The sequence below is a fragment of the Dermacentor andersoni genome, chromosome 11 (genome assembly GCF_023375885.2).
Source record: "Dermacentor andersoni chromosome 11, qqDerAnde1_hic_scaffold, whole genome shotgun sequence".
Taxonomy (NCBI): domain Eukaryota; kingdom Metazoa; phylum Arthropoda; class Arachnida; order Ixodida; family Ixodidae; genus Dermacentor; species Dermacentor andersoni.
In genome coordinates, this window is record NC_092824.1 from 33208439 (window position 1) to 33235936 (window position 27498).

Genomic DNA, 27498 nt, shown 5'->3' on the forward strand with positions numbered 1-27498 from the left:
TGAAATTCTTCAAAGGCTGGCTGCAGAACAGGTACCATGTCATTCATGAGGACTCTCAACTTTCAAACTAAGTGCTGGCGGAGTCCTCCAATGAGAAGTAGACATGACCACCTTGCTTTAGTCTACATAATGCCTACGAAACCTTGTAAAATTCACTTCTGCTTGAGAAAACTTCCAAGCATCGCTCACTAGACGTCCTTTAAAATGTAGGCCGCTGCGACGTTCTCACAAGGAGTGGACTAATCCTGTTTGGCACATGATGTCTTATGTTACTGTAATAAATTTCAGGCACCATTTACGAGCGATTTAGCTGCGGCTTGAAGATAATCCCTATAATAATAAGATTATTTCATTTAATTACAGATATGAGGATGTCTAAACTAGAGCTTTAAGGTAAGAAAAACGAGACAATGCATTCTGAAAGGTGCACATTAGGGACAATATGCTGTTTATGCAGTAAAAGTGTAGAGAGAATTATACACCGTGTTTTAAAGGAACGACCACGGCAGCCAAGCCATTCCATGCATAATACATCAGAAAATATGTGTCTACGACAAAACTCAGGAAGCACATAAAATGTCACACAACATGCCGCATCTGGAAACCATCCTATAGTACCTTCATTAGTCAAGTTTTATCAAAACATGTAGACGAAGGTAAGTCAACTTCTTTTTTGTTTGGATATCACAAAAGCATTCTCAGAAAGTTCCGCAATAGATAGGTGTTGGTATAGTAACACATTAACTTGCTTATATCATTTGTAGCTATTTTAAGACCAAACCTCTTTTTTCTTCAGACACTGTGAAAATCAAAGTGCAATTCTCAAGTCCGACACCAAGTATCCCCAGATAGTTGTCAAAGGAAAACAAGGTAAGACGCATCTTACAAAGATGCCTCCGCTATAACCTATCGGATATATGAAGGCATTAAAATGCCGAAACTCACGGAATTCTACGAAGGTCTCGCAGTTGTTCGCTCAAGCTTTCTTCGCCCATCGAGAACAATCCTTAGTCGAACACCAGCAAAATGCAAAACAAGATAATGACAATATTCGCAACATCGTGTATATTCACTCGTTTAGGTGATCGGTAAGAATATGGCATTTCTAAATGCGGGCAATGAGAAGTTAACATTGTATTAGGGAACTTGGGTCCAGCAAGACAAGCCACACAAAAAGCCTAACCATAGTGGCGAGAAACTTCGTCCATATTTGAAATCTGATGTCTCGGTGATCTCTTAATTATCATTAAGGGCCTGCGGTACTTCTGCCCGCAGTGCTAGAGGCCCAAGCAGATGGTAGTTGGTACGAACTGGGGAGATGTTCTTATTTACGGGGGCGTCCTTTTGCAACCAAAACGAAGACAATTCCTACGAAGCATAAATGCTCTAAGCACAAAGGTGGTCTCACCATTCCACAAGGCTTAGTAATTCAGGGTCTGCTCACTGCTAATCAGCGAAGTCGTCTGCGCTGGTTGTTCCTGTGAAGGTATTACCGGCCTGTTTTTTCTTGCAGTTGTGGTTGAGTAGAGGTGTGGGGGGAGCAGTAGGCGTCACAGTTTCAACCCAGACTTCGAGATTACAGCAATGTCAAAACTCTTCTGATTGGAGGCGATATCCTAGGCATTCGCTAGGCGAAACAATGCACGATGGCCGCTTATGACTTTTAGAGGCCTGCAATAAAGGGAAGGGTAAAATTTTGCCGTAGCCAAAATATTTGTGAGGGCACTCATTTTCCATCGTAGAATAAGTGACGTCTTTCGATAGTGACTGGTTAGCGAAATCTGTGGCCCTTTCAACTCCGTCTTTATACTATCACACCGACGCTGCCTAGGCTACTTTCTTTAGTATGGATTTCGGTACCGGCGTCCTCGTCGCCTTGCGCGAGCACTGGATCGTTACAGCACGCGTCGTTAATGCTCATGGAATGCTCCGACACGTGGTGTTTCTCACTTGCACTCGACGTCTGCTTTCGCGAGAAAAGTCAGTGTCTCCCCTATGCAGAAAAAAACATTTGACAAAGCGCCAATAGCCGGCACATAGCCCAAGGAATCTGCCGACTGCGATGTCGACAGGTTGCGTGAATTTGTCTAAGTCAGCTGTACTAGGCAGGTGGGGACGCACTACGGTCTCCCTGATGACGTGTCTCAGGAACAGGAGCTCTCTGTACGCGACGCAGCACTTTTGCAGCTTCAATGTCAGTCCAGGTAACTTGATCACTTCTAGTACAGTTCTAGGCAGCCTGATGTAAGCGACCAAATTTGAGGATAAGGTGACTGCGTAATCCATGTAGATGACTCAACTCGGCCACTTTAGGCATGTTAGCGCCGTCTCCATCACGCTTGGGAACGTCACAGCTTGCGAGCAAAGACTGAGCGACATGACCTTGAAATCGAAGGAGCCATTGCGCATAATATAAGCAATCCGCATTTCAGAGTTAATACAGTGCGTAGTCTGTCCGTAGGAGAAGATATACGTCCTTCGTGACTTTGTTTAGGCAACGATAAAGGACGCGGAAACGCAGGGTTTCATCTACTTCACTGAGACATTAGAAGACGCCCACAAGCTTTTTTTCCAGTAGTTGATTTTGTCACGCCGCCTTTCGTCGACATGCTGCTCTATAGCATTTCGACGTCTTGGCGAAACTAGCTAGGAGCTCTGACAGGATGGTCGAGCCCAACGTTCTCTTATTATGCGATGTTTAGCAATTGGCGCTTAGCGAACTCTTGATGACGAAGAAAAGCAATCCTGGTATTGTTTCATGAGACTTTTCAGGTGTTCCTTTTTACAGAATACTTTTGCAGGAATCTCCTGAGCGCCGCCATGTGTGATCACGTGGCTGCGCGTCCACTGCTTGCCTTAGTTGCCTCCGTTTCCACCGCGCTTTAAACAGATGTGTATTACGCCCGGTGCGGCTGAGCAAATTTTTTTTCGACAGATATGGTGAACGGTGACAGGGTCGATGACACGACAAGCTTTGGAAACTGCTTCAGAGAACATGTAAGAGCTTTCTGAGTGAATTACGCTTTGTACAAATAGCGCCAGCAGCGTATACCGTGCTTGTACGACAGGTGGCGCAAGAAATGTAATCTCAGAAGTGCAAACACTCCTCCTATAAATGATATCAAAATAAGTTTATTTTGTTTTTCCGTCTTTATTTGGCAATCACTTTGAAGCAGCGGCTCCCCATATTTCAATAAAATTCCTCATTCTGCTTACTATCTAATTGTTTGTTTTGTGGCTAATCGCTCGTGGGTGTGCTCAGTTGCGATAGATTTGTTCTTTCTGCGTACATGGCTTACAACGTAGAGGATCTGTACTTTGTAATAGCTTGCAGCAAAACCATAATATGGTTAGTCACTTTCTTTCCCTGCGGGCTGTGAGGAAACGTTCAGCGTCGAACAATCGTCTGCTGTCAATGTAGTCACCCTCATCCTTGTTTCGCCGCATTGCATTGCATGTGCGCCTATTCGCTTATTCTAGACATGCTTGCCATCGAGGGGCATGCGTTTGCGGGTGAGTCGGGGTGGATGTGTGCAGATAACGTGCTAGACCGTACGGACACTTTTCGGTACGGGTCCTCAATGCAGCGTCACCTCCAGCCACTGCATTATTTATTTTCCCGAGTTGCGACAGGGGTACGACAGAGACGGCGAACGTCGACGCAGTGGTCAGCGGGACTGTCGAGCTTGAGGCGAAGGCGAACGGCTTGCATTATACGACGGAGCGGGGACGTCACCGCTTGGAGGATTGGAGCGAGCATAAAATAGGCCGCGTAGGCTATATGGCGAGCTACCATCAAAATTGACTTTGGGACATGGGGATGAGTACCAGCGGCTGCGGCAGTACCGAGAGATGTGGCCGACGCGACAGCACGTGAAACAGATGAGCCAGTGGGCTCATTCAGCTCGGTTTCGATAACGCAGGGTGGGTACCGCAGACTCGGTGCAGCTGAAATGACCACTGGAGCATTTGGGAGCAGACGGCTGCTTCCTTGACTGGGGAGACCCATGTTGGCAATCTCTTGTAGGACGACAGATGGAATGACTGATACGCTCAAGTCGTGATTGTCGAGCGGTCGAGAATAACGGATCGCTGGAGCTATGACCTCCAATTCCCGACGGACGACGTCTGTCACGGTAGGTGTACTTGACGGCTGATGAAACGCTGGAACGTCGATGCAGGAAGATTTCTAACGAAATCACAGTCATAACTTGTCCTAGCACATTGTTAAACACCGTAACAAATTACCTTACCTTGTAATAAAAATATGGCCTTCAATTTTTCATGTGTACACCCACCCTTTATGCAATACCCCCTCCTATGGGACCTTTAAGGAAATAAAAAGAAATGAAAGTAAATTAAAGTAGCCCCGGTGGTTGGCAGGTGATCGAATCGCTGAAGAGTGCGTTGGCTTTTAGCGTTTTCGAAGCGTAGGCACATCGCAAGGATGGCATCAACTGCCCCACAATTCTTGAACAAAAGCAAACTGAATGCGTCGTCAGCAATTGCCTTTAGCACATGGCCGACGTTATCCAATTCCGACGTGTCTTTGTCTGCCTTTTTACAAAGAGCCAGCACGTCCTGCTTCTCCTGTATATAGGAAATACATGGCTCTGTGGGCTACTGAGCCCGTATTGCAAGCACCTGTCTGGCTGATAAGAGACAACCGCCAGGTTTTCCAAATACGTCACGCATCTTTAAATGCAGAATTCCTAGCTAGTCATATCTTCCTAGCGAATGTCATAGCACATGCGAGCTGTGCCTTGGAAGGAGAACATTACGTTGGGAAGCATAAGTCTCGCGTCCCGTCTTGTATGGTCACTGACGTGTTCATACCAGGTGAGCCAGTCTTCCACGCCTGTGCCATTTGTGCCAATGAGAACCATACTCGAGATTGCCTAGGCTGCCCTGGTTGAAACATTGCCAACACTGCCTGCAGCTCTCGTGTCCTCTCCTTTGTTCGCTTTGGAATGCACACAAAGTAGAATATACATACGCAATGATGAAAAACGAGGTGTACAGAAATATATTAATTGTAAGTTCGTCATCATCGTCAACAACCTGGTTACGCCCACTGCAGGGCAAAGGCCTCTCCCATACTTCTCCAAATACCCCGGTCATGTACTAATTGTGGCCATGTTGTCCCTGCAAACTCTCTATCTTATCCACCCACCTAACTTCTTGCCGCCCCCTGCTACGCTTCCCTTCCCTTGAAATGCAGTCCGTAACCCTTAATGACTATCGGTCACCTTCCCTCCTCATTACATGTCCTGCCCATGCCCAATTCTTTTTCTTGAATTCAACTAAGATGTCATTAACTCTCGTTTGTTCCCTCACCCAATCTGCTCTTTTCTTATCCCTTAACGTTGCACCAATCATTCTTCTTTCCATAGCTCGTTGCGTCGTCCTCAATTTTAGTAGAACCCTTTTCGTAAGCCTCCAGGTTTCTCTCCCGTAAGTGAGTACAGGTAATACACAGCTGTTATACACTTTTCTCTTGAGGGATAATGGCAACCTACTGTTCATGATCTGAGAATGCCTGCCAAATGCACCCCAGCCCGTTCTTATTCTTCTCATTATATCAGTCTCATGACCCGGACCCGCAGTCACTACCTGTCCTAAATAGATGTATTCCCTTACTAGTTCCAGTGCCTCGCTACCTATTGTAAACTGCTGTTCTCTTCCGAGACTGTTAAACATTACTTTAGTTTTCTGCAGATTAATTTTTAGACCCACCCTTCTGCTCTGGCTCTCCAGGTCAGTGACCATGCATTGCAGTTGGTCTCCTGACTTATTAAGCAAGGCAACATCATCAGCGAATCGCAAGTTACTAAGGTATTCTCCATTAACTCTGATCGCCAATTCTTCCCAAGCCAGGTAAATTGTAAATTAATGTACTTTAAGAGAAACATTACAATGAGAAGACGCAAAAGTAGCCGTACTCGTCGCGGAGGCCAAGGGGTGGAATCTACTTCTCCGTGGATGTACCCGACGTTCAGATGCAGCGGGTGGCTGGAAAGACAGAGCAAGTAAACACTGCACTCTCATAGCGCGTGGTGGCTGCACACAAACAGCGGAAAAGCCAAGCTGTGCTGGGACATCATCAGAGCCCACGTCAAAGCCAGGAGGCAAACGCATGGCTCTAGGCTGAGGTGAATTCATGTTAGTGGCAGGGCTCCAGTACCTTGTATAACCCAGCTGCGTTTCATGGCTTTCCATCATTCTTGAGTAATGACACAGGGTCCCGCGGGTTGACCGCTTTCTTTAGTTTGTAGAGCTAAAGGTCACCCTTGTCTGTAACCCTGGCTTCCTGACTCGCATATTGTCAATCGCAGGCACGTTTCCTTCTTTTGCAGGTCGCCGTTTTTCCCATGGCATTCAGCTTGCTGCACTGCTGACAATATTTAACGCGGTGTGTTAACTTGGACAGTCCTCCAGTTGAATGCTTTGGGATTGCTGGTGTCGACGGAAAACCAACGTCTACTTCAGTAGCTGTACTCCTTCTGGGAGCAGTCGCCGAAGAGGTTTATCCCGACGAGATAGTGAACCACAGTGGTTTAGAATTCACTCCATGAGAGCTTGAAAGATTCCGCCAACAACCGCACATTAAACTTTATCATTCACTACTAACCATCCTTATGCGAATGGGACAAACAGAGCAATTCAGTGGCGCGCTGAACTCATTTGTTAATCTTTCTCTTATTATGGGGTGATCGCTAAGAATGGCAGTCACAGACTACCTTGGCGTGTATATATCCACTGTATTTCATAACTGGGCTTGCTCCTGTTGTTCTTCACCGTGGCAATGGCCCATGCGTGTCGGCTCAACCAATAGCGATTTCATCTGTCACCGAGAAGCGCGTTCCGGCAGTGTCATTTTTTATGCGCTAGCATTACGAGTGTCAAAGTGGAAAAAAAGTGCATGCATGTAAAGTGCCAAAAATCTCGAAAGTCTGTCGTTTGGTAGAAGTAAACAGGAAACGCGAGGCCTGAAGAGTGTGTAAGTGTGTATGTGCGTGTATATATAATGGAACTGACCATGATTTGCTCTGTAAACTGTGGGTTGCACTTTGTTCTTCGTAGAGGCAGGATGCCTGTCGAGTGATCTCCGGAACAGCACTTTTCAATGTGGTGAACGCGCTTTAAATAAAAAACTAGGGACCTCAAAAGAATTCGGCGTAATGCTACCGCATTTCTGTCGCAATTACTGCTAAATTGCCTCAGATTTTTTATTTGGCCGTTCCGGTGCCAAATGGCACCATTTTCCGTAGCAATGATATCGTGAGATCACTGCGTGTAACTGTAGCTTAGGCCGACTAGGCTTTCACCCCTAAATATCTAAGACCAATCCCAAGAAGACTGCAGAGTTAACGCCTGAACTTTCGTGGTGAGGTGAAATAAAGAGCAAGGAGAGTCTACAATGTGATTTATTCACTGCATAAGTAGTAAATGGGTTAGAAAGGCGTCTCCGCTGAGCCTGAAGCGGGTCAAAAGCCACCTTTCAGTTGGTTACGCAACCCATTGCATCCAGAAGTCTGCAGTTAACCTTGAAAAAAAATTAGGTAGAAACTCCGTTGTAGTTGACAGAGTATGCGTGAACATTGTTCCACTTGCTCACACCATGCACACCATGCGACGTGCGTTGTTTACCGGAAATGACAAAGCAGTAGACGGTTCAATAAACCTGCGCATTATTTTCATTGTTACGTGTTTTCGCTTTGGATCCTATGAGTGTAAACCTTTATTAACCCTTATCGGTAGTTATAAACCTTATCCGACTCGATTCAAACCTCTCGACTCTTCTGAACCGTTATCGGTTGTTATCCACCTTATCGGAATTCCTGCGCCCCTTATGAACCATCACCTATCCTTATCAACATTATCGGACGTGATCCCAACTGTAACAACCTTTTTCGGTCGTTATAAACCTTGCTTGACTCCATCTGACCCCTATCAACTCTTATAAACCGTTGTTCGTCATTATCAACCTTTTAGAAATTGATCTGACCCTTATTAATTATTATTTATCCTTAACAACCTTACTGGTTCTTATCAACCTTATCGGACTTGATGCGACGCTCATTATCAACCCTATCAACTTCTCCTGGCATTATATGTCATTATTGCTGTATAGCACCATAGTCATCCATGTCGAACCATTATCAACTGCAATCAAATCTTGCCATCCTTACCAACTCATTTACTGCTTATCCGTCTACCCTATGCAACGACACAAACAATGCGGTACAACACATTCATAGGGCTCAGATATGTTTGTTTTGTGGAAGCGTGAATGTTCTGCCCCCTGAAAGAAGAATCCAGTTCGAACGGCCACGTCTGCGAAAAGCTCTGCTAGAAAATAGCGCATTGGCCCTCGCCCGAGGATCACACGCACCATCCACACACACCATTATTACTAATTCCGGTAATTACAAGGTCGTTCTCCCTTGTATGCCAACTGTGAATACCATTCTCAATAGAGTTTTCCAGCCTGCTCACCTGGACTGCCGCATTGGGCCACGGACTATCCCGATGCGCTGCTTTCAGTGCTAAATGCAATATCCTCGGCACTGGACAAAACCAGAAGAGCCATTTGTGGTTATTGATATGGCGGTATACGCCATATCATGTATGGCGCACGTTATTGATAGGGCGGTATAGGACACAATCATCAGCGAAAAGTAGTATTACATAGGTTAGAGTGAATGGCAGGTCACCATGTAGATTAAAAATAGGAGTGGGCCAAGAACAGTGCGCTGAGGTACACCAGACAGAACGGAGGAAACGGAAGATGTAAGGTTGTTAACATATAAAAAAACACTGAATCCCGTTAAGAACAAGTGTATGGATGTTTAGGCGTGATAAATTTAGCAAAACACGAGAATGTAGAACCTTACCAAAGCCTCTTGAAAATCTAAATACGGCATCAGTACAAATCTTAAAGTCGAGGTTTAAATGAATATAATGAATAAATAAAGCTAACTGCGCTTCCCTTGAGTGATATTTCCCGAAGTCATGTTGATTTGGCTGAAAAAACTTCAATGAAGTCAGGATGTTAGCAATGTGAGAGTAGCTGAAGCTGACGTCTTTCATGATTTCGGAATCAAATGAATGTTAATGAAATGTGAGGGAATGAAATGGAATGGTAGTTGCCTGGGGAATACCGATCACCTTTCTTGAAGACTAGAATGATCTTGCCTATTTTCCAGTCTCTTGGAACAGTGCCTGTGTCAACTGATTGCTTAAAAATGTACAGAGGATGGCACTACAGACATACCTAATATGTTTAACACTTTGGCATTATACCGTCTATCCCACCATATGATGAGCACTTCAGGCTATATATAACCTTAACGACCCCTTCTGGCGCAAAATCTATACCTTCCATTGGCAGAACACCTACAAATGGGAAATCTGGAAGTTCATTGGCAGGTTCTTTTGGAAACATTGAACAGAATTCAAGGTTCAAGGCATCAGAAACATCTGAGTCAGAAATGCGTGAGCCAGGATTATCACATAGAGAAATAGAGCTAATATTTTGAGGTTTGATTGTTTTCCGAAAACGCCGCTGGTTATAGTGCAACATGTTTGAGACAGATGATGACAACGATAAAACGCGAGGGTGACGAGGATGACATGATAACTAGATTGCGATTATGGTGGCATGATAACAACGGCATCACGATAGTCAGAGCACAAAGCTGGAATGACGGCGATGCCTTCACGACGGCGGCATTATGACCCTTGAACACATACCTAGTCACCCAAGCCATTTGGCCCACTGGGTTGGAGTACAAGGCATGACGACGACAGCGTTTCTACAGCCGGATCACGAAGTTGGAATGACTAAGATTTATTGACCACGGCAGCATCACTATGGTGGTACGATAACGAATGCGTGACGACTGTAAGATGATAATGGCGGAATGACGACAGCATCACGAGTGTCGGATGACAAAGCTGGACTGACGACGACGCAACGATCACGACGGCATCGTGCCCACGAGCCCATACCTACTGGCCCAAGGTTTTAGACAACTTGGGTTACTGGGTAGGGGTAGATGGCGAGACGACGGCACCATGACAAGAGTAAGATTACGAGGCTCGAATGACCTCAAAAGAACGACCACGACGGCATCACGACCAGGAGAGGTATCTATAAGAGTCCACCTAGTGGACACGTCCATTTCGTCTGCTGCTGAAGTTCCGATTTGCTGGGCTGGGCTCTGCGTCCGCATCAGCCAAGCACCACAGCCAATCAGAACTACAACAGCACACGACAAAGACATATTCACTATGTGGACTTACAGAGTTCCTCCCCAGGAGTATATATATGCCTTGTGGTCCAATCACAAGGTCAACTTGAGCCAGGGATCGGCATAAGAAGCTAGATAAATAAATATATTGGCTCGAAACGAATTAAATAGGCAAGGAATGCTTTTCGCTATGATTTAGATATAGTGAATAATGAAGTGCAGCGCAGAGTTTATATTGGAGAGCGCTGTGGGCTTGGAATTTGTCACTCGCGTATGCTTTCTTATGAACATCACAAGGCTACACCTTTGTTGTACAAGGAAAGATTTTCCATACTAGCACGCTCGCCCTCGCAGTATACAGCAATAAAATAGTAACAAAGAGTAATAATGCGAAATAATAATACATATTGTACACAGGCTTGAAATAACAGCGGTATAGCAGTGTTCGCAGTGTCTTAATAGACTGCTGAAGCTTCCTGACGCTATATTCACGTGAGCTGATTCTGTGATGTATTCGAAATCATGCGGGCGATATTAACTCGAAATTCCGTAAATAGTTCTCAATTACTCTCTAACTCTCAATAATTACTCAAATTTCATAAATAGTTCACAACACAGCAGTGCAGTCGTGTGTGCGTGTCTTAAAATCAGGATAGTACAAGAACATTATAATCATTAGTCCATGGGGTCAATGACGAAATCAATGCGCCCGTGCCATTCAGTATTTTCTTGCTATTTGTCGGAATGGAATGTTCAGGATCATTATGTACGAAGAAAAATTCTGGCAGAACCCATCTTACGATAAAGCTGGACATATCAATTAGCATTGAAGGAATAAGCGAAACACTATTGCCACCCCCGAAGTGCGCCTTGTGTGAGGCGCGCACTGCTGCCGGCGTCATATCCCGCGCTTCCCTTTGGACACGCTGCTCCATCTAGCTGCACCGCCACCAAGTCCTCTCGTGGCATGCGCGATGCCTGCACAGACCCAGTGGCGTATACCGGGTGACCCAAGCTGGGGCGTGAAAGAGGTGAAATAAATACCGCATAGAGGGCCAATTTAACAAAGAGCGTTAATCGCGTTAAACAGCGTGCATGTAAGCCTACTTGGAAATGTCAATTGACAAAACAGTGAACGCATTTCTCCAATGGCTACTTTTACACGCTTGTGTGATGGCAAAACTGTGCGATTTTTTTTCAGGGATTCCTGGCGTAACCTACAGACTAATGTACTTTCACACGAATTTGTGGTGCGGAATTTTCGCTTTCCAAGCACAAGGTGAGTGACTTTTGCTGTGCTTTTTTTAAAGAGACGTCTAGCATATTCTACATGTTTCTGTCCAATCAAGCCTGCTATTAAAAAATGTTTGACTATCGCGCATTGGAAGTGTTTATGTATAGCCAGGGACAACCTAAGAACTACGAGGCTACATGCACCCTGACCAACATGACTACAATGTTCACAGATTGGCAAGGCTAATTAGCTTCCCTTATTTGCTTGACGTCGAGTCGTTTCGCAGGATTAAAACAACTCTTTTTTTTTCGTAAAGACAGATCTTTGTGTCATCGGTAGCAGGATGAGTCCTAAACGTCTGGAGCAAATTTTGTGGGTTATCTTGATACCACTGGTCAGCCATAGCTAACATTTTAGCTAAAACAACTAGATTTAATTTTCCAATTATTTTAAACGTAGGGATACATTAGCAGAGCAAATTTATTACGCTGTGAGTGAACTCGAGCATGCTTGGCTCTCTTTCAAAGGTGAAGGGCAGATGCACTACGTTTCCCTGAGAGGAGCTTGTTTGTAATTACTTGATTTTCAACGACAGTAGGTAGCATATAACGAACGAATGGATGACAGTAACATCATGGACAATTGTGAACGAGCTTACTGTCCTTCCACTCTAATTTTACACCAACAGAAATTCAAAATTCTGTTTAAATAATTAATTCTGGTTGACGTAGTGTTATCATTTAACATTCACCAAAAAATTCTACAACGGACGCGTAAGCAAGGTTCAACAAACAATATCCTTAACCTTATATTAATCAGTGATCATTTTTCAGAGCACCAAGCACAGACAGAAATTATTGAAGGTATTCCATATCACAACATACCACTATGCTTGTTGCCTCTGGACTGCTCGATAAGAACGCGTTGTAGTACATCTATAGTACCAACCTTCGAGATGGCGGATGACGCAAGCATTCTAACCCACCTTGCGTACGAATTTCAAGCCTTTACTGAAATAACCTCCGACACGTCAATCGATGCGAACACAACCTGGCTTCATTTTAAGAATGTGGTTTCCTACTGCGTAACTAACTATGTTCCGTTAAAAAACAAGCGAGCACAAAGAACAAGCCCACGGATAACTCGGGAAGTCATCCACGCAAAGCGTCATGCGAAAAGGATACGTAACTCTAGTAAAAAGCATGGATCATGCCCATCCAAAACTAACATACTAGCATGCGCACTAGCAGATTTTGGACAGACAGCCAAAGAAGCTAAAGAACATTATTTTCATGTAACGCTGCCTAACTTTCTGACAAACAGCCCTCAGCAATTCTGGAACTGTTTCCGCCCTACTAAAGACACGTTATCGGACTTGTCTCCTGAGGAAAAAACTAACAACGCTAATGCGTACAATAACTATTTTCACTCGAACGTCACAAAAGATGACGGTAACCTTTCAGACCTGAGTAGCAGTTCAACATCGCGCATCGACCCTTTAATCATATCTGACGCGGTTATCCTTAACATGTTGCTAACCCTTGACCCTAAAAAATCATGCGGACCAGATGACATTCCAAATCATTTTCTAAAGAGATACGCAGAATGGTGCAGCCGATACTTGGGCCTTATATTTCAAAAATCTGTGTTGCAATCATCCTTACCCGACGACTGAAAAAATGCAAAGATCATCCCAATATACAAAACAGGAGACACATCATTACCCTCTAAATATCGACCAATATTTCTCACTATCACCGCTTGCAAGATGCTCCAGCATATCATCCTTAAACACCTAACAAACTTTCATGACACTCACAATTTTTTAATGCCACACCAGCACGGATTCCGCAATGGATTGTCAACCGTCACGCAGCTTACGGAAGTTGTGCACGACCTCGCATTTTATATCAACAACTGTAGCCGGCTGATATAATACTATTAGACCTTTCGAAAGCATTTAACCTCGTATGCCACAGTAAATTATTAACAATATTGCGAGGTATTATTGGAAATGGTCGAAAATTTTAGACTGGGTAACAGATTTCTTCACAAACCGTACACAATTCGTACTATTTCAGCATGTGGCATCTGCGACAGTGCCTGTCACATCAGCCGTCCCCCAAGGATCCATGTTGGGGCCACTGTTATTTTTAATTTTCATTAACGACATAAGCGGAAATATTGACTGTAACATCAAACTGTTTGCTCATGAATGCATCATCTACCAAACAATCAACACCTGCGAAGATCATGTTTCGCTTAGCAATTCACTAGACCAGCTAAATGAATGGTGCAAAAAATGGCAAATGACGATAAACACAACCAAATCAATTTGCATGACGGCAACAAGAAACAACCTTATGACTTTCCGTACTTTATTAACGGCACAATGCTAACAAAAGATCCCCAGCATAAATACTTAGGCATCACTCTAGCTTCTGACCTGTGATGGGACGCGAAAATTATCAACGTGACCTCGAAGGCATTACGCAAGCTATTTTATATCCGAAGATGTCTCCGCCTCGCACCAACGTCGACTAAACTTCTCGCGTATACTACTTTCGTTTGACCGGTTTTGGAGTACGCTAACAAAGTTTGGTTTCCCCACTCAGTAACTAACATAACGAAACTGGAAAAAGTACAGCAAAAAGCGCTGCGGTTTACACACAAGTATAGGCGCACAGATTCACCCACTAACCTTGCAGCTATTTCGGGTTTAGTGACGCTATCATCAAGAGCGAAGCAAGCATGGCTCAAATTTTTATTTAATTTCATTCACACCTATTATAATATGGACCTAACAAAATACATATGTTTTTCACAGTCACGATCATCGAGACATAAACATGCACACGCTTTAACAGAATATCCATGCCATAATGACACATTCATGTACACTTATCTCCACCTATTGATAAGGGAATGGAATCGCCTCGATCCTTCAGTGATTTCTGCAGAATCACTATCTCAGTTCACATCACGGTTAGAATCAATATCAAGCAATCAGTAATGCAGTCTTCTTCACATAATATGCTTTGCAACTAATCTAAGCCATTCTGATTATTGTGAAGGTGTGTACTGTTATTTTTGTTCCCGTTTGCTGTTTTTTTTTCCATGATGTATTCTCTGTATTGCTGCGCATGTCTCCTAGATATGCGATATCTATATTTGTTTTTTTTATGTATTCCTACCCTGTTCCTTTGTATTTCTTGTTTGGCTTATGGACACGCAATTTGTACGTGCACGTTTATTACCATGTATTTCATTTTCGTATGTCCACCTGCTATGGTCCCTGATGGAACTGGCAGTATTGAAAATAAATAAATAAATAAATAAATAAAACGGTTTATTGAGCTGTGAAAGGCATATTTTAGGAGTTCCCGGCCAGGAGAGCACTTGACATTTTCACAACCCCTACGAGACACACAAAGTTATCTGCAATAGCCACAGCTTTCACTTAGCCGACTGCGTCCTCTGCATATATATTTCTTAATCTAATCAAACCTGATAGAGTGGTGAAAACATATTCAGGCTGCACTACAGGGCCATACAGCGTTTCAAGAAGCATAGGCTAATAGCCTGTAGCGAATAATTGTTTCCAGGAATAGCTACATGCTCAAGACAAACACGCATATTTTAGTATTGTGGTGTCATTTACAAAACCGCTGCCAGGAGAGCTCTTAAAGTTTTGATAGCCCTTGCGGGAAACACAAAGTGATTTCCAATAGCCACAGCTTTCACTTTGCCGACTGCATTCTCTGCGTATAATTTTTTTAATCTAATCAAACCTGAGAGAGTGGTGGAAACACATTCAGGCTGCACTACAGGGCCATACAGCGTTTCAAGAAGCATAGGCTAATAGCCTGTAGCGAATAATTGTTTCCAGGAATAGCTACATGCTCAAGACAAACACGCATATTTTAGTATTGTGGTGTCATTTACAAAACCGCTGCCAGGAGAGCTCTTAAAGTTTTGATAGCCCTTGCGGGAAACATAAAGTGATTTCCAATAGCCACAGCTTTCACTTTGCCGACTGCATTCTCTGCGTATAATTTTTTTAATCTAATCAAACCTGAGAGAGTGGTGGAAACACATTCAGGCTGCACTACAGGGCCGTACAACGTTTCAAGAAGCATAGGCTAATAGCCTGTAGCGAATAATTGTTTCCAGGAATAGCTACATGCTCAAGACAAACACGCATATTTTAGTATTGTGGTGTCATTTACAAAACCGCTGCCAGGAGAGCTCTTAAAGTTTTGATAGCCCTTGCGGGAAACACAAAGTGATTTCCAATAGCCACAGCTTTCACTTTGCCGACTGCATTCTCTGCGTATAATTTTTTTAATCTAATCAAACCTGAGAGAGTGGTGGAAACACATTCAGGCTGCACTACAGGGCCATACAGCGTTTCAAGAAGCATAGGCTAATAGCCTGTAGCGAATAATTGTTTCCAGGAATAGCTACATGCTCAAGACAAACACGCATATTTTAGTATTGTGGTGTCATTTACAAAACCGCTGCCAGGAGAGCTCTTAAAGTTTTGATAGCCCTTGCGGGAAACATAAAGTGATTTCCAATAGCCACAGCTTTCACTTTGCCGACTGCATTCTCTGCGTATAATTTTTTTAATCTAATCAAACCTGAGAGAGGGGTGGAAACACATTCAGGCTGCACTACAGGGCCGTACAACGTTTTAAGAAGCATACTCTAATACCGTTTAGCGAATAATTGTTTCCAGGAATAGCTACATGCTCAAGACAAACCTGCATATTTTAGTATTGTGGTGTCATTTACAAAATAATTGTCACTTATGAACGCTCTAAACTGACAAGCCTGCATTTAAGGATAAGCTTAGGCATTTGCACATTATATATCCTAATTTTCAAGGCAATAATATTATGGAAACACGTAGTATGTTAAAAAAATTAACACCCAAGCCCTCCATACAGATGGAAACAGTGAAGCTGAAATGTGCAGCCTTGGTGTTTTCAGAACTCAGGTAGATAGCATCCCTACGTCTCCGCCTTTCTTTGACCCAATCATTCTGTTGCACCCTTCCCATAATCAGTTGTCAATAGCATTCGGCTGCTTCATATCTTGTAGATGCGTTTCTGTCAAGGCGTACAGGCTAATGGCTTCGTCATTCAGCCTAACGATGTGCGATGCGCGCCGCGTAGTATCACTACGTGCACAGCTTGTATTGTAGTCGCACATTATAACACCAGACGGAACGCCATGTAGCAGCTTCAATTTCAAGCAAAGATAAAAGGTGAAATTGAACGTTGGTTCTAAGAAATACGTGAGGATAAAGGCTGTACCAAGAATATTTTCGAACAACATATACTTATTAGGCAGGAATTCTGGGAGAATACAACTACATATCCTAGAGGAAGATGCAAACGAACTGCAAGGCGAAGTTTCACTAAATTACATCCGAAAAATCACAGCCGAATTTTTTCAAGACACTGACGAGGTTGTATTTGAGGGAGAAAGAGGCTGAAAGAGAACCAGATGGAAAATGAGATGGCGCTCACAACTTTCAACTGGATGAATGTCGAAGACCAAATTCAGAAGAGCACAGCCACAGGGCTAAACGAGGTTCCCGTTAGGCTGATTAATTAACATGGACCAAAAAGTGCGGAAGCTCTGTTGAAAGCAATAGAAAAAAACTTAAACGCTGGGCAAATAGCACACAGCTGGCGACGTTGTAGCATGAATTTAATTTACAAATGTAAGGGAAAAAAACAGAATTCTCACATATAGGCCATTGCTCTTTACATCGGTAATATTCCGGTTAGGAATGCAGACCATTAAAATAAAGCTGCACGCATGGGCAGAGAATAAGGAAATATTGGAAGGACTTGAGAACCGCTTCGGAATCTGTAGGAGTCCGGATAACTTATTTGTCCTTGAAATATCAAGAGTAGAAAGGGGATAGTTATATCTGGCTTTGTATGACATTAGCGGAGCGTATGACAACGTATACCGCAACATACTGTAGAATAATTTGGAAGAGAAAGTCTCAAGCGACGATTGGATAACGCTTTTGAGAGAGATTTACCTAGAAAAATAGCGTTCGCGTTGAATGGGAAGGGATGACGAGCGAGGAAAAGGCAGAGGTGCCCTTTTACCCCTCACCTGTTTACAGTGAACATGGTAACGATAGAAATTGCGCTAAAAGGATGTAATATCTTGTTTAATTTCTCATAGAAACAGGCTGTCACTGTAGTGGAGTATAAGCTTCCAGGTTTGTTTTACGAGGACGACATTCTGTGGCTAGCTAACAAGTAAAGTAATATGCAATGTCTGGATAATATCAGGGGCAGGTAGGCGAGAATATACGTCAGAAATTTAACTAACGTTAAAAACTCAGGTGTTATGGTATTCAGTGAAAAGTAAACAGACTGTCAATTCAGGGCCAGGAAATGCCTTGGGTAAAAGAATATAAATACCTTGCTTTATGGATAAACGAACGCAATAGAAATATGCAAACGCAGAAAAAAACAATAACAGTAAAGGGGAAGAAAATGCGGCCCTAATTAAACAGGGAGAGCTATGGGGTTACAACAGGCATGAGGTGCTCCGGGGTATGGAGCAAGGTGTAATCGTCCCACGACCTACATTTCGCAGTGCGGTTGTATGCTCAAAGTCTGGGGTACGTTCAGTACTCGATGGCAACCAAAAATCAGTGGGGCGCGTCACATCGTGCGCTCATGGGAAGACTACAAATGAAGCTGTGCAGGGTGATATGGGCTGGAGAAGTTTTGAAGTGAGAGAATGTCACAGTAATATTAATTATGAAGAACGACTGAGGAGGATGGAAGAAATTAAATGATCTGGGAGAGTGTTCCGATATTTGTACAGAAGAAACATTGATTCGCAGTGGGAGAAAAGAACTAGGAAGCTTACCAGCAAGTATGCGTCCTGTATGGTGAGCAACACAGCAACAAAGAACGTCAAGCGGAAAGTCAGAGAGGCTGAGATATTCTCATGGGTGGCGGCAATGGAAAACAGACCCACTATGAGTAACTAATTAAGAGGGAAAAAATCAAGAAAGATTCAATTTATGATAACCCAAATTGAAGCTCATTACCTTTCGAAGCGAAATCGGGATGTCTTAGAAAACGCAACTATAAAGCGAGATATAAGAAGGAAGAAGAAGCATGTGCTTACTGCGGTGAAGGTAGGGAAAGGACGGAGCATGTTTTGTTATATTGTGAAGATACCTGCTGAGCGGTCGATTTAGGCACCTCTGGTCTTCTCGAAGCCTTGGAGTTCAGTGAGAGTATGGGGGAAAGTAAACATGTTCGCAAACAAACTTAGTAAGACGTTATTGGAAGATTCGTGGCAGCAAAATAGGCAAACGACAAACAACGGAGGCGTACAGAAATAAATTTCCCAATTGGCGTTCAGAAATGTTGGTGATGGAAATTCTTTTTGGCTTTTTCTCTTTTATTTTGTTATTTTTTTTTTCTTTTTTGACATAGGTAGGGCATTAGGCAATATAATGACAAGAGCTTGGTGACTAGACCCACGGCCCCGTTCCAAAGGGGCTCAAGATACGTCTAGTTTGCGCCCTTCTTACGGAGACTTAAAAGTATTGCATGGGTGTGGGGTACTGACGACTATCCTTTCTCAGTCTATTTAAGATGGTTTACGTAGCTACGGTGCTTTTTTTCTTGGTTCCCTAGTAAATGTACCCCTTCGCCTGGTTTGTGATTGCGCGGGCTGCGACGTGAGTGGTTTCATTGCCGGGATTGCCCTCATGACCTGGGACCAATAGTAGTTTGACTACCGATTGCGGTCCTGCTAATATTATTTTTTTTGCACGGAGACCGACGTAGCCTCACCGAAAGCTATTGATTGCCAATCATAATAAACCTGGTACCTTCAACGCGGGTCGCACGCGCTACGGCCGCCTCCCTGGCTTCCGCTGTAGATTCAGCCCTAATGGTTGCAGGCTACAGGGTGCTGCCACTCGCATCTACCCGCACGATCGCATACTTGCCTACTCCGACGGATGACGCTTCTGTATACGCCGTTGGTTTATCTGCAAGTGATTTTTGCATGGCTTCTGCTCTGGTTCGCCGTCAGCCAGCATTATGAACATCCATGTTCTTTGGCCAGGGCAAGTTTTCATTTTATTTCTAATTTCCTTTGGTATCTTGGATCTTTTGTCTGGGCCGGTGTGTGGGGTGGGGTTTAACACTTTCATGACCGCGGGAAAATCGGTAGTTTTCGGGTAGTCTGGGAATTATTTTTTCCTGCCACAGGAAATAATTCATGTTGATGTGTACGCTAGCAAGTTGTAGAAGAAATTATCTTTCCAATGGTTTTAATTTCAAACAACATATTTATTAACAATATTACGAAAAAAATTGTCAAAACAAAAATAGCGCTACAAGAACGAGAAAGATCGATAAAAACATCAATGCTGCTTTGCATGAAAAAATATTTCGAAAAATCTAAATATACCTTTTCAACAAAAGGGCCATATGAAATCAGCCTGCAAATATTAGCTCTGTATCTACAAAAGTTCAAAGGTACACAGGAAAACATTAGACCTAGAGTATATCGTGCCACCGTGCGAAGCAGTTTCTCGATGAAGTGAAACAGAGGTTAGCTGCACATATTTCACAAAAAAAAAATTGTTTTCTGCTCGACTTTTCTTTCTTCATAGCACATTTTACAGTTTCTACATCTTTCCATTTTTTGTGGTTGATGCTGTTGAACTTCAGGTGCACTCAGAGAGGGAACAACAGGCGCAACTGCGGGGTCCGAAAGACGTGGCTCATCATATCGTAGAAAGACGCAGCTCATCATCATCATCATGGTCGATTAGTTCTAGCCTGAAGGCAAACTGGTCGAAGTGCAAACTTCTTGATATTTCTGGGACTTCTGGATGCTGCTGACGATTCTCGTCAAACATTATAAAGCTTTTTACTACAGCTATATTGATACAGTGGAAGAACAGTGTCTGCCACAAACGCAAGGACTTCATAAGAACGTTGTAGGATCCGATGAGCTGGTTGGATTTATCCACTCCAAGCGTGCCCACATTGTATTTCTTGATCAGCACCGGCTTCTTCACGGACACTTCTGCCCACGTATTCCCGACTTTTTTTCTTCCCTTTGCAAGCACGAATTTGTTCGCTGTGAGCGCGGTAGACATCATATTCACAACCCGCCTGTCTTTCCATTGTAGGTACAAAACATTCTGCTTCCGCAGCATCGAATGTCCCCTCTTTTTGTCTCCTTTTCCCACTGTGTGTCTTTGAGTTCACTTAGAAAGCACTTCCGATCTTTCCGCGTTGTCCCACACGCTAGTGTCTTGCGCTCCAGTAAATAAATAGACAAAGATGTGGAAGTGTAGAAATTGTCTAAATAAATATGTAACCCTGATCAAGATAATTTTCGCACAGCCGGTCACAACATCGAAAGCCAAACCTCGCACGCTAGGTTCTTCGCGCTTTCCCGTACAGACGCTGAACTGAACAGTGTACCCCGTTTCCGAATCTGCCAAAAGCCATAATCTGCAACCCCATCTGATCACTTTATCCCTCATGTGCTGGCGAATCCGGACCGACATTTTTAATTTGACCATTCTCTCATCGACGGCGAGGTTCCAACACGGTTGAAAAAATAGCGCGGAAGGATCGTTGACGTGCTGAAGAGACGATATGCGGTGGAGCTTGCAATGTGATACGACGGTCTTCTCTGTATTAGACACACTCAGGAAGGCAAGCAACGCCTTGAACCGTTTCCTTGGCATCACTGTAGGGGGAAGAAGCCCTGAGAATAATTTGCGTGTGCTCCAATAACAATGCACGCATGCGACTTGCACGATTCCCATATATACGAGAAGTCCGATGAACTTGAGCATCTCCTCTCTTGAGTGACTTCCTTCCACGATTTATCTCTCTCGCTGTACGTGGGCTTCTCGAAAATATGCATCCACGCATACTTATTTGTGTTGTTGCATATCTGCCCGATGATTTCGGGGGTAAAAAACAACAGGAAGAAATTGACGGCTCTTACAAACCGCCGTGCAGCACTCCGGAGCGCGATTCCAAGGCCCACTCCCGGCGGTCTTCGTGGACAAAACTCCGCTCTCTGCGCGGCCACCGGCAAATGGCCCCGTCCGAACGACGTTGAGACCCTGCAGATAAGAACTGTGACGTTTAGAACACGCCGGAAATCCTTACGACACGGTAACACGGTCCGAGAAGAAAGGAAAACTCACCGGCGGATACCTGTCGATGTTCCGGGGTGGTTTGCCGCCTTTTCGTCGTCCGTACTGAAGTCCGACGAATCGCAGTCGTCTTCCGAGTCTGTGTTGCTACGATCAACCGCAAATTCGAGCCCAGATGCGTCGGAATCCGCCGAAGCTCGCTGTATCCGTGGGGCGGACACGCGCGACGTAGATGCCATCTCGGAAACAACGAGCGCTCGTCACCACTACTATGCCGGCGCTTTAAACATCCCCGGCTGTGGAAAAGATAAACACAAATCCGAAACTGATAAAATAGTCTCTCTTTAACCCGCTAGATTGCGCTAGCTGTCCGAAGCGCTCGGATAGGCTACAAAATTCGAACTTGTACCACCAAGAACATACTGTAGGCGGGAATAGGCGCGGCCATGAAAGTGTTAACAGTTGCTTCTCTAGAATTTCCATTACTGCGTCGCGCTTTGGGCTTGTATGATTTCTGAAATGGTGTTGCTCAGCCCTTGCTGCAGGAGTTTGTCATTGCATAATCAGGTGGGGAGGCCTATGGCTGCTCTTTAGAGGCTACGGAGCAGGACGCCTATCTTGCTGACGTCAGAGCTCGTCAGTTGGAGGAAGGGGCATGTATATGTAATTCTGCAATGAAGTATGCTTGAATCAGCCTACGTGCCTCCTTCTATTTTAGCCCGAACTTTTTTCCGGTTGTTCTTTACAATAGTCCTACAACTTGTTTGAAGGTGCTTACTAGGCTCTTCATGGTTTCTTGACATTTATTTTTCTCTTGTATTAGTAGTACTGGTTATGTCGACACGTGGTACAATTTCCCCATTGACTAAGACTTTTAACTTAGTTTTGTTGCTCGGAGTAACATCGCTGTCCACACAGAGCTCCGATTTCGCGGATGTGCATTTCAGGGCGTTAACATCAGTGAAAGTTTGTACTCGATCTGCCGCTTTTTGTAGTGCCTGTCTGACTTCCTCCGTGTGAGCTTCTCTCGTCCAGAGGGTCACGTCATCCGCATGCATAGCGTGATACATGAGTGGATTTTGGTCCAGCTGCTCCGGGAGACCGTTTAAAGTGCAGTTAAATAAGAAACACGATAACACCGTTCCTCTGGTGTGCCTCTTGTTCTTATATTAATTTGGGGAGTATTGATGCCGCCAATGCTTATCGTGGCTGTTATGTCCTTCAAGACGGCGGTAACGTATATATACGCCCGGCTTACTGCATCCATATGTTATAGGTTCTTAAGTATCGCTTCATAATTATCATTCTCGAAGGCTTTTTGCATGCTGCGTGCAGCCGGACATAGTTACTTCAAGCAGGCTAGATGACTATTTGTCATCACCCCGTATCGAAGGGGGTCCCAATAAACGCATCGTCGTCATGAACAATCTTGTGCCGTGCCATGGGTCAAGGGATGTGACGCGCACCACGTTGTCTGGATACCTATCTTTACTCTAAGGTACACGTTATGGCGCCTCCTTGGAAGGCACAAACCACTGCTGAAAAGCGAATGGTAGAGTTACTCGCGCAGCTGCAACCAGACAACGTCGAGCTGAGCAGACCACTGTCCAAAGAGCAGCTCAAGCCAGAGCTCGCCGTCGACGCTGAGCGGATGGTTCAGATCGCTGTGGTAAAAAAGTTTGGAGAGACTTCGCCGCGAAGACTGTAGTGTGTGGTACTGAAAATTGAGCTCCTATGGAGTCGCTTCTCCAGCTTACTCTGTGATTGTGCGGCATGGGAAGCGCAGGCCGGTGACTCTTTTTTAAAAATCATTTCCTAAATCTGCCCTTACTGTGTCATTGTCATGCAGTTATAAGCTGTAGTTTACTACCAATGAGTATTTAAGAAACAAACGCGATCATCATCTCAGCTGGTCGAAATTACTCGGTAGTCCCCCAAATGGCATGACTCAAGATGGCATCGCCATATTGGCAAGTAAAACCACACACATTTTAAAATCGTGACAGCGTGGATATTGTTATGTTGTCGTGTTGTTATTTGTTGTATGTAAATACATTGTACAGCTACTTCGTTTGTTGGACGTGGTTTCGTCCATAGTTTTGGTCAGTAATAAAATCATAATGTACAGTGTGATTGACACTTGTCGAGTGGTCGAGCGGCAGGATACAGCCTGCGCGAGCGGCCGAAGCAGTTGTAGCTGCATGGGTTATAAATGTGGTTTCATTGCGCTGCTAGCCCTTGCTCTTTTTTCAATAAAGGCTGCGAACAAACCTGCTGATTGACCACTGTAGAGAAGCGTACGTGATTCACAATTCATAGGCCTGAAGAGAAAACCAATGTTTGTGTTGTTCAGTGTGTTTACCCCCCATCCTCTACTAGACACACCCGTTTTGTGAAAATTGTGTCCTCACAAATAGACGTCGCATTCTTTTTATGAGATATCTATTCGATATTACTGCTTTAGAGGCCGAAAGCCCATGTGTCATGCTGGTTTAAGTGATCGCTGTGTTGAGTGAGGCCATCTTCCTCATGCAGTAGGCTCAAACAGACATGGCATATAAATTTCAAGTTTACTAAATTATAAATGCATGAGGACAATGTTGGCGCTTAAGCAAAATATTCTATAATTATTCGTGCTTAGATGGTTCCGGTTTCCAATTGGGCTGGCAGTGCACGAGCACTCCTATCTCCTTGTTCCCACACCAAGCGAGCAGATAATGAGAAGATATCTTCACTTCACTTTAGCAATTCATACACGCTGCTGTTCTTCGTCGTGTGAAAACCGGTGTAGTCAAAATTATTTAAAAAGACATACACAAAACGCAGCTGATGAGGCACGTCGACTATTTCTGCAGCCGAGAAACATTTTCGCATACTCTAATTAGTGCCTCCCCAAAAGCTTTGGATAGTGCTTCCCCGACGACCTCATGTGAGCTGACATCACGTAAATTTCCCAGAGAACGAGGAGGACTCCTCCAAATTGTTCCGCAGCGCGCAATCGCTCCACGTACAAGCAGTGTCGCGCGCCGGCTGGCAGAAGCCAGAGAGGAGGAAAGGCTCGCGTCGTGCCATTTACTCTTCGCCTGATCAAACGGAGAAAAGGTCTGCTTAGATTAGAGAGGCCTGTGGCTGATGACATAGCCGACATTAGCAAAGGGGAGGTTGGGCATATGATCTAGTAGGCAAAACTACTGGTGCTTTATTTTAATGGGTGCCAAGAAAACAGAAACATTGTCAAAAGCGACAGTAAATAAAGTTGTGCGAGAATAAGAACAAATGGCCAAGCAGGAATGTAGACAGCTGACGCAAGACAGTAGTATTAAGAACCGCTAAAAGAGCCTTTGATCCTTCAGTTGACATGAAAGTCCAGCTTATGACAGCGCTTCTATTAAATTCATCGCGTTATTCAACGTCATGCCTTTCCTTTCTTTTTTTTTTTTTTCTAGGAAAGGAAGAATGTGAAATGCGTGTTCGAGACAGCACTGTGAACGAAACAAGTGGAGCTGTATCGAACGATTGTGAAAAAGCTTACGACAAGTGCACAGAAAAAAAATACAAGTACTACGATGATACATGCAAGACCAGTACCGCTTAGCAAGCATTATTTTCGAACCATGCTTTCTTGTTACTGAATAAAACGTTTAGTAATGATTACCTGCATCTAAAGGACCTAATTACTGGGTCAGCATCCCAATTATTTTCACAAATAATTTGCTTCAGGGCAGAAGGAATTGACGGAGTCAGGACCTCACATATGCCACGAAGGAGGCTGAGCCAACCTGCTTAGCACCTACTAAGCATTGACATCAGCCATGTTGTTTTCACGATATTCGATCTCAATGCCTAAATTAGATTTTCAGATATAGTAGGTTACTCAAACATGGTTCATAAACGGTGTGTAATGCACACTGCAGCTTGAGTATTTAATTTACTGCAAAGGTTGTGATAACACACATACACGTGCCCTTCAGGCTTTGTCTGCAGGTCACCCAAAACCCACCGCCTATAAACACGCAGTATAAACAAGGTGACTCGTTTAGTTCACAGAGGGCTCCACTGGCGCCTCGTATAACCAATGAATATAGGGGAAAAATACCGAGCGCTCAAGAACTATTGGAAAGATCCTAATTAATCTAGTATGCTTTCCCTGAATATATTCCGTAACACTGCCCCCATTCCTACCGAATGTGATCTCTGTGTCCGTTGCAGTTTCCTTAAAGCATTAGGAAGCATTGACTAAAACAACGGATGTTTCACGCTATTTCCAAAGCAATACTAACCAATTCCTGTAAGCTCACATGTCCCCATACCTTGACTTTCGAATGCACTCAGGCGGTAATGCTTTTCCAATTTTAGGCTATTTGAATATTGGTGACAACAATAATTTTGCAATGGCAGGGCTGACTCCTATACCGATCATAATTATAACTGTTCGCGGTACAGCGTGCCTAATTAAGGTAACTTCAGGGAATAACCCGAGGAAGCTTACTTTGCTAACTTGAAATGTAGAAACACGTAACCTGACGCCTGTGACGATTCTCTTGAACTTTGCCACATAAGAAAAGGCTGTCATTAAAAAGTGAGAAAGTGCATTGCTCGTACATGATAACTATATATATATATAGAGAGAGAGACAGAGCGAGAGATGGAGAGGGAAGGCAAGGAGGTTAACCTGATATCAGTCTCCGGTTTGCTACCCTACACTGGCGATGGGAGATAGGGGTTAGAAAGAGGACAGAGAGAAAGCGTTCAAAAAATCCGAAAAACACGCACACACAGAAACACACAGCCACACAAGGTGTTCCAGTTAAAGACGTTCACTAAGGCAGGTAGATCGCAAAAGGCGCAATAGCGCTCGCGTGGCTCTCTTCTGTGACGTTATGTCCTTTCGATGGTGCATATTTCTTCTCGTCCGATAGCGGTTGGTCGTCCAGCTAGTCAAGTTCGTGGCGAAGGCATTCCCTCTGTGGACTGTACTGTGGGGAGGCGCACAAAATATGGCCAATTGATTCTTCATGGCCACAGTGGTCACAGGTTGGGTTGTCGGTCATCCCTATGCGGCATGATACGATCTCTCCAATGCTATTCACAGCGTATTTACAGGAGGTGGTCAGAGACTTGCATTGGGAAGAATTGGAGATAAGAGTTAATGGAGAATACCTTCGTAACTTAGTAACGCTGATGATATTGCCTTGCTTAGTAACTCAATGGACCAATTGCAATGCATGCTCACTGACCTGGAGAGGCAAAGCAGAAGGGTGGGTCTAAAAATTTATCTGCAGAAAACTAAAGTAATGTTTAACAGTCTCGGAAGAGAACAGCACTTTACGATAAGTAGCGAGACACTGGAAGTGGTAAGGGAATACATATACTTAGGACAGGTAGTGACCGCGGATCCGGATCATGAGACTGAAATAATCAGAAGAATAAGAATGGGCTGAGGTGCGTTTGACAGGCATTCTCAGATCATGAACAGCAGGTTGCCATTATCCCTCAAGAGGAAAATGTGTAAGAGCTGTGTCCTACCAATACTCACCTACGGGGCAGAAACCTGGAAGCTTACGGAAAGGGTTCTACTTAAATTGAGGAAGACGCGACGAGCTATGGAAAGAAGCATGATGGGTGTAACGTTAAGGGATAAGAAAAGAGCAGATTGGATGAGAGAACAAACACGAGTTAATGACATCTTTGTTGAAATCAAGAAAAAGAAATGGGCATGGGCAGGACATGTAATGAGGAGGCAAGATAACCGATGGTCATTAAGGGTTACGGACTGGATTCTAAGGGAAGGAAAGCGTATCAGGGGGCGGCAG

At 44.1% G+C, this 27498-nt stretch overlaps 1 long non-coding RNA gene across 1 annotated transcript; it reads left to right on the top strand.

The window, feature by feature from the left end:
* The first annotated feature begins 793 nt into the window (after positions 1-793).
* On the top strand, positions 794-25465 carry LOC140214217 (uncharacterized). The gene is made up of 3 exons (XR_011891139.1): positions 794-870; positions 11458-11535; positions 25132-25465. It is a non-coding gene; the product is annotated as an uncharacterized lncRNA (long non-coding RNA).
* Positions 25466-27498: the final 2033 nt, after the last annotated feature.